The 8,077-nt window shown below is 37.8% G+C and overlaps 1 pseudogene across 1 annotated transcript; it reads left to right on the forward strand.

Moving 5' to 3' along the window:
- Nucleotides 1–3,723: 3,723 nt before the first annotated feature.
- On the forward strand, nucleotides 3,724–7,590 carry LOC309867511 (exportin-1 pseudogene; annotated as a pseudogene). Its single transcript has one exon. The product of its transcript is annotated as an exportin-1 pseudogene (transcript).
- The last annotated feature ends 487 nt before the right edge of the window (nucleotides 7,591–8,077 follow it).

An 8,077-nucleotide genomic window follows, 5' to 3' on the forward strand; every position in this document is an offset into this window, starting at 1 on the left:
CTCCAGAACAATGATTTAGGGCCAAGTACTTGGATAAATCTTGTCACTGATAAACAATGGTATCTATAACCATTTCTGTGGAGTAACATCTTCTTAGAACATTCACCATAGTAGAGAAACAATCTCAGTAGAGGCATCCAGACAAGTAGAGGTCCTAAAAATTTATGGAAGTAAGCAAAGAAGATCAACCAGGTAATACTAATGCCCAGAAAGACTTATAACTTTATCTTGGAATTTTTCAGGCTTAAAGAAAATATGAATAAGCATATATTTATTACATATACTTATTGACATTTGTATGTATAGACACAGATACAAATATAAACATATTTTACCATTTTTGAGATAGTATCTACTTCCTTAAATTCAAGCAGCTTTGGTTATAGCTACTGAAAGATTGCTTACAAAATATTTTTCACTAAATATTTAAATCCAGATTGTTTAGGCAGATTTGAGACACTACAACCATTCCTGAAAGAGTAGAATGCAGTAAAAACATCTTTCCATAAGAGGTCACAAATACCATAAGCTTGTGAATAGAACATAGAGGACAAACAAGTAAAAATCTCAGGTTCTGAAGTGGAAAAAGAAAGTAAGTAGTAGAGCCTTTAAAGCCACAATGTTTTAGGTCTGAAGAAACCACTGAAGGAGACTGGAAAACCGCCAAAAAAACACAAATACATCTGTGGATAGAAGACCACTGCCTGGCCAAGACTCATGTGGTAAGCATAAATACAGTTACCCAGGGTGCCTGGGTGGCTCTGTTGGTTAAACATCTGCCTTTGGCTCAGATCACAATCCCAGGGTCCTGGGATGGAGCATCACATCGGGCTCCCCGCTCAGCAGGGAGTCTGCTTCTCCCTCTCCCTCTGCAGGTTTGTGCTCTAGCCAATAAAATATTAAAAAAATAAAATAAAATAATACATCAGTTAAATCAGACACACAGAGATTTTATTTCTGTTTCAAAAAGAAGAACGTAAGCCACAACAAAGAGAAATAAAGTTGACCCTAGATCACAAAGTCCAAAGATTCTCAAGGAGATGGTCCTCAGTAATCAACAACTACAATACCTTCAAAAACAGAAAATATTTTCCGTTAAATCTTGCCTATATATCAAGTTCTGGAACTTTCCTAATGCCTATAATAAAGGGGCACCAATGTAAACGCTTGTCTATGTTAGAGGCCATTTTGAATTAGTGAGGAAAAATTTGTCAGAAGTCTGAGAAAGAAACCATCCCCACCTTGTGGGCCTCTCCTTAGGTGGCAGCAGTTGCCATAACTCAAGAAATCATATTCAGCCATGAACATCAGCGGTCCAAAATCAGAGGCTTTACCTTAGCTAATTCACCTTTCCCATTAATATTGAAACTGTGCTACTTTGAGAAAACTTTACAGTTAGAAGCATCTCTTTGTGGTCACAGCACTATGAGTGTAAATAGGCTGATCACTTTATTTTTCAAGTTTGTTGCAGGTCTGAAATCACAATAAATAATCCATTAGAAGTTACCTATTAGTTATGTAGTTATTGGAAAACATCCAAATAACATGAAAGTTTTAGGTGTTATTTTATTTAAAACTTTTCCTCTCAGGGAGAACTTCAATAATATCTTGACATGTACTGTCACTTCTGTATAAGACGAATGTGCTGGTCTAGGTTTCTCCATGATATGTCTCGATAACGTGGACAGACTGCTATATTTGGGGGCCTGAGGTATTTTAAGGAAAGTTTCTGGAGTTGGGCTATTCAAACCCAACAGTAAATGCTAACACTCAGTTGTCTTAAAATCTTAATTACCCTCACATTCCCATAGACTGCCGATACTTGCACACAAATGAAGTGTTAATTGGTATGAAGAAATTAGAAAATAGCAAGCCAACAATCTAGTATCTCTTTCAGGATTTTCAACCAGGTCTGGAGCCAATTCCTTGTTTTATTTATATTGAACCCTTTCATTTCTTGAGCCCTGAGCTCTGGGGAGCCCATTCCCTAAGACATTTTCTTAGAAATATGCCTATATTCTGAAAGGAAATCTTCTGAGAAAAGAGCTAAGAAAATGAAAGAGAAAGCAAGAATCAAAGAAAAGACAAAGAATAAAAACAGAATCAGATAAACGAAACAGGTGAAGTCTAGAAAATAAGAAAGCTCAAGCTAAAAGAAAATCTCTGCCAATTTGAAATAAAACTCCCCAGGCTTAGTCCAAGATTCAAACATAAGTACTACATCTGTGGCAAGGAGCAGAACATTATTAAAATTTTAATATTCTCACACAATTTCTCTCTTCTTCGAGAATACCTAATTCCCATTTCCCTTATTACCTGCATTTGAGAAATATATTAATTTCTTCTAAGTCAATTTACATTTTTATAAAATGGTATAAAATACCTTTCCTTAAATATTTATTGGAAAAAAAAGTTTCAGAGAAGTAGAGTTTTGAGACAGTAATTTGTTTTTGTATTAAATCAAAAATTTCCTTTTCAAATGAACAGATAATCCATGTTAGATATGTCTATTGGCTATTAGAAGGGTGAAAAATGGTAAGAGACTGCTCATAGAGTATTTGGTATTGCCAATAATTCCCAGGTCTTTAGTTTGAGTTTTTTGTTAAATTAGTATAGTAATAGTACATTTCCAATGTCAAGTTTAAATGAGGTTATAGTACAGGCAATAAATTCACAATAAATGCCAGATATCAACATATTACTATTATTTTTATTGTCAGTATTATGGATAGGATTTAAAAGATGTTTTTCTAGAGAAAGGGGAGTAACAAGTATAGAATCATCCTGTTTCCCCTGTTTACTCCTCCTGCTCTTGTGCTCTCTCTCTCTCACTCTCTCTCTCTCTGACAAGTATGTAAGTAGAATCTTTTTTTTAAAAAAATCAAATATACAATAGAGTATTACTCAGCCATCAGAAAGGATGAATACCCACCATTTGCACTGACATGGATGGAACTGGAGGGAATTATGCTAAGTAAAATAACTCAAGCAGATAAGGACAGTTATCACATGGTTTCACTCATAGGTGGATTATAAGGAATAGCACAGAGGACCACAGGGGAAGGAGGGAAAACTGAATGGGATACTGAATGAAGAAATCAGCAAGGGAGACAAACCATGAGAGACTCTGGATTCCAGGAAACAAACTGAGGGTTATAGGTATTAAGGAGGACATGTGTTGTGATGAGCACTGGATGTTAAACACAGCTAATGAATCGTTGAACACTACATCAAAAAACTAATGATGTACTATATGCTGGCTAACTGAACATAATAAAAATAAAATAAAAATAAAATCAATTGATGTGGTTGTAACATTTAAATTCTTTTAAAAAACTGGGCCTCATGAAACTGACATACAATGATTGGTTGTTCTCCAAATTCAAAGAACTCGACCCTTTAATAATATCAAGATTAAAGGAAAAACAAAATCTTCATTTTTTTATTAAGTCTAAGATATTCTCTATTAGAGATTTTCACCTGGTCAAGTATGAACAACTTACTATATGGGTCTCCAAATGAATTGCTGGTTTGGTCTCATTTGCCCGTGAAACAGAGGGTATTTAATTTGGAAATCTCTTTCCTTAGGTTTCTGTCACAACTATTTTCCTTAAAACTCTCCAGAACTTTAAGTGGAAATCTATTGAAATACAAAATAAGAAAATAAAATTGAGAGAAAGAATAACAAAGATAAAATACATTTTAGAATAAAGACAGAGCGGCCGCGGCAGGAGCAGCGGGAGCTACAGCATCAGCAAGAGCAACAGTAGCTACAGCCCCGGCGGCGGTGCCTGTTCCAGTCTTTGCTGCTGCAGTCCGTGCAACCACCCAGAGGGGGAGGGGGGAACCACCAGTCGCTGAGGAGCAGGAGAAGAGGGGAAAGTTTAGGCGAGCCTGGGTGGGGGGGCCCAGCGCCGGAGCCGCGTGAGAGAGGGAGCTGTATTTTGGTAGGGGGGAGTCGGACTGCAACTGGCAGCAGAGCGTCCCCCGGCCTTGTGGACTCTATACCCCCTACTCCTGCCGCTTCTGCTGCCGCCTGTGGCTGGAGGGTCCCCCTGGGGCTGAATCTTTGGGACTTGACCCCTTTCCCCTCCCCCTTCCCTCACTCCCCAGCCAGGCGGGAGCATTTATTCCACGGATTAATTCCCCTTCCTTTTTTGGGGGGGCGGGTGGGTGTGTGTCGTGGGGGGTATCCCTGAAATAGTAAATATTGTTGAGCTTTTTTTGCCCTTATCTTCGTTTTTTTAATTTCCTTTTTTTTTTTAAGGTGGGAAAACTGTGAAACCCACCTTGATTTCCTCCCCTCTCCCCCCTCCCCACCTTCCCTCGCCCTAATCCCCCGACAAGGAAAGAAGAAGCAGTTGGTTCAATCTCTGGTAATCTATGCCAGCAATTATGACAATGTTAGCAGACCATGCAGCTCGTCAGCTGCTCGATTTCAGCCAAAAACTGGATATCAACCTTCTAGACAATGTGGTGAATTGCTTATACCATGGAGAAGGAGCCCAGCAAAGAATGGCTCAAGAAGTACTGACACATTTAAAGGAGCATCCTGATGCGTGGACAAGAGTCGACACAATTTTGGAATTTTCACAGAATATGAACACGAAATATTATGGACTACAAATTTTGGAAAATGTGATAAAAACAAGGTGGAAGATTCTTCCAAGGAACCAGTGTGATGGAATTAAAAAATATGTTGTTGGCCTCATTATCAAGACGTCATCTGACCCAACTTGTGTAGAGAAGGAAAAGGTGTATATTGGGAAATTAAATATGATTCTTGTTCAGATACTAAAACAAGAATGGCCAAAACACTGGCCAACTTTTATCAGTGACATTGTTGGAGCAAGTAGAACCAGTGAAAGTCTCTGTCAGAATAATATGGTGATTCTCAAACTCTTGAGTGAAGAAGTATTTGATTTCTCTAGTGGACAGATAACTCAAGTGAAAGCTAAGCATTTAAAAGACAGCATGTGCAATGAATTCTCACAAATTTTTCAGCTGTGTCAGTTTGTGATGGAAAATTCCCAGAATGCTCCACTTGTACATGCAACTTTGGAAACATTGCTCAGATTTCTTAATTGGATTCCACTGGGATATATTTTTGAGACCAAGTTAATCAGCACATTAATTTATAAGTTCCTGAATGTTCCAATGTTTCGAAATGTCTCTCTGAAGTGCCTCACTGAGATTGCTGGTGTAAGTGTAAGCCAGTATGAGGAACAATTTGTAACGCTATTTACACTGACAATGATGCAGCTAAAACAGATGCTTCCTTTAAATACCAATATTCAACTTGCATACTCAAATGGAAAAGATGATGAACAGAACTTTATTCAAAATCTCAGTTTGTTTCTCTGCACCTTTCTTAAGGAACATGGTCAACTTATAGAGAAAAGGTTAAATCTCAGGGAAACACTCATGGAGGCCCTTCATTACATGTTGTTGGTATCAGAAGTGGAGGAAACTGAAATCTTTAAGATTTGTCTTGAGTACTGGAATCATTTGGCAGCTGAACTCTATAGAGAGAGCCCATTCTCTACATCTGCTTCTCCATTGCTATCTGGAAGTCAACATTTTGATGTTCCTCCCAGGAGACAGCTGTATTTGCCCGTGTTATCCAAGGTCCGTTTATTGATGGTTAGTCGTATGGCTAAACCAGAGGAAGTATTGGTTGTAGAAAATGATCAGGGAGAAGTTGTAAGAGAATTCATGAAGGATACAGATTCCATTAATTTGTATAAGAATATGAGAGAAACATTAATTTATCTTACTCATCTGGATTATGTAGATACAGAAAGAATAATGACTGAGAAACTTCACAATCAAGTGAATGGTACAGAGTGGTCATGGAAAAATTTGAATACATTGTGTTGGGCAATAGGCTCCATTAGTGGAGCAATGCATGAAGAGGATGAAAAACGCTCTCTTGTTGCTGTTATAAAGGATCTATTAGGATTATGTGAACAGAAAAGAGGCACAGATAATAAAGCTATTATTGCATCAAATATCATGTACATAGTAGGTCAATATCCAAGGTTTTTAAGAGCTCACTGGAAGTTTTTGAAGACTGTAGTTAACAAGTTGTTTGAATTCATGCACGAGACCCATGACGGAGTCCAAGACATGGCTTGTGATACTTTCATTAAAATAGCTCAGAAATGCCGCAGGCATTTTGTTCAGGTTCAGGTTGGAGAAGTAATGCCATTTATTGATGAAATTTTGAACAATATCAACACTATAATTTGTGATCTTCAGCCTCAACAGGTCCGTACATTTTATGAAGCTGTCGGGTACATGATTGGTGCACAAACAGACCAAACAGTACAAGAACATTTGATAGAAAAATATATGCTACTCCCTAATCAGGTTTGGGATAGCATAATCCAGCAGGCAACCAAAAATGTGGATATACTTAAAGATCCTGAAACAGTTAAGCAGCTCGGTAGCATATTGAAAACAAATGTTAGAGCCTGCAAAGCTGTCGGACATCCCTTTGTAATTCAGCTTGGGAGAATTTATTTAGATATGCTTAATGTATACAAGTGCCTCAGTGAAAATATTTCAGCAGCTATCCAAGCTAATGGTGAGATGGTTACAAAGCAACCGCTGATTAGAAGTATGCGAACAGTAAAAAGGGAAACTTTAAAGTTAATATCTGGTTGGGTGAGCCAATCCAATGATCCACAGATGGTAGCTGAAAATTTTGTTCCTCCTCTATTGGAGGCAGTTCTCATTGATTATCAGAGAAATGTCCCAGCTGCTAGAGAACCAGAAGTGCTTAGTACTATGGCTATTATTGTCAACAAGTTAGGAGGACATATAACAGCTGAAATACCTCAAATATTTGATGCTGTTTTTGAATGCACATTGAATATGATAAATAAGGACTTTTAAGAATATCCTGAACACAGAACGAACTTTTTCTTACTACTTCAGGCTGTCAATTCTCATTGTTTCCCAGCATTCCTGGCTATACCACCTGCACAATTTAAACTTGTTTTGGATTCCATTATTTGGGCTTTTAAGCATACTATGAGGAACGTTGCAGATACAGGCTTACAGATACTTTTTACACTCTTACAAAATGTTGCACAAGAAGAAGCTGCAGCTCAGAGTTTCTATCAGACTTATTTTTGTGATATTCTTCAGCATATCTTTTCTGTTGTGACAGACACCTCACATACTGCTGGTTTGACAATGCATGCGTCAATACTTGCATATATGTTTAATTTGGTTGAAGAAGGAAAAATAAGTACACCATTAAATCCTGGAAATCCAGTTAACAACCAGATGTTCATTCAGGAATATGTGGCAAATCTCCTTAAATCTGCATTCCCTCATCTACAAGAGGCTTTTCAGCTTAAATCAGGATATTCCTGCTTTCAAGGAACATCTTAGGGATTTCCTAGTACAAATAAAGGAGTTTGCAGGTGAAGATACTTCTGATCTGTTTTTGGAAGAAAGAGAAACAGCCCTTCGACAGGCTCAGGAAGAGAAACATAAACTTCAAATGTCTGTCCCTGGCATCCTTAATCCACATGAGATTCCAGAAGAAATGTGTGATTAAAATCAGAAGTCATGCTGGTTTTTTTGTTGTTGTTGTTGGGTCCCCCCCCCCCGCAGAATTAACAACAACAACAACAAAAATAAAGACAGAAAAATAAAATGTGTTAAAGAGTCAGAATGACAAAGCACAAGGTGTGGGGGAGGGGTAGGAATTTGTTCTATACTCAATACATATTGCAAGGGCTGATGGTAAAATTCCAATCTCATCTGTGGGCATAGCACAGATGGCAAAGGATATGGCAGATTTCTCATCAGTGGATTTCTAACATGCTTTAAGCTCTGTGCTCAAGTTAGGGTAATATCAGATTCAAGAGAGCTTTCCAACAAGGTCTCATACCCAAAGCAAATTATCTGCTAAAAACTTTCCATTTTTGCAGCACTCTCTTTTAACAGTTTCTATAATTTCCTGAAAAATACATAAACAGAGAACTCAGCTGGATGCAAACAGCTGCATGAATTCAACTCTTCTTGACTGATCTCCAATTCCCTCATTTTGTCCCCAAGG

Source organism: Mustela nivalis (assembly GCF_964662115.1).
Source record: "Mustela nivalis genome assembly, chromosome: 6".
NCBI lineage: Eukaryota > Metazoa > Chordata > Mammalia > Carnivora > Mustelidae > Mustela > Mustela nivalis.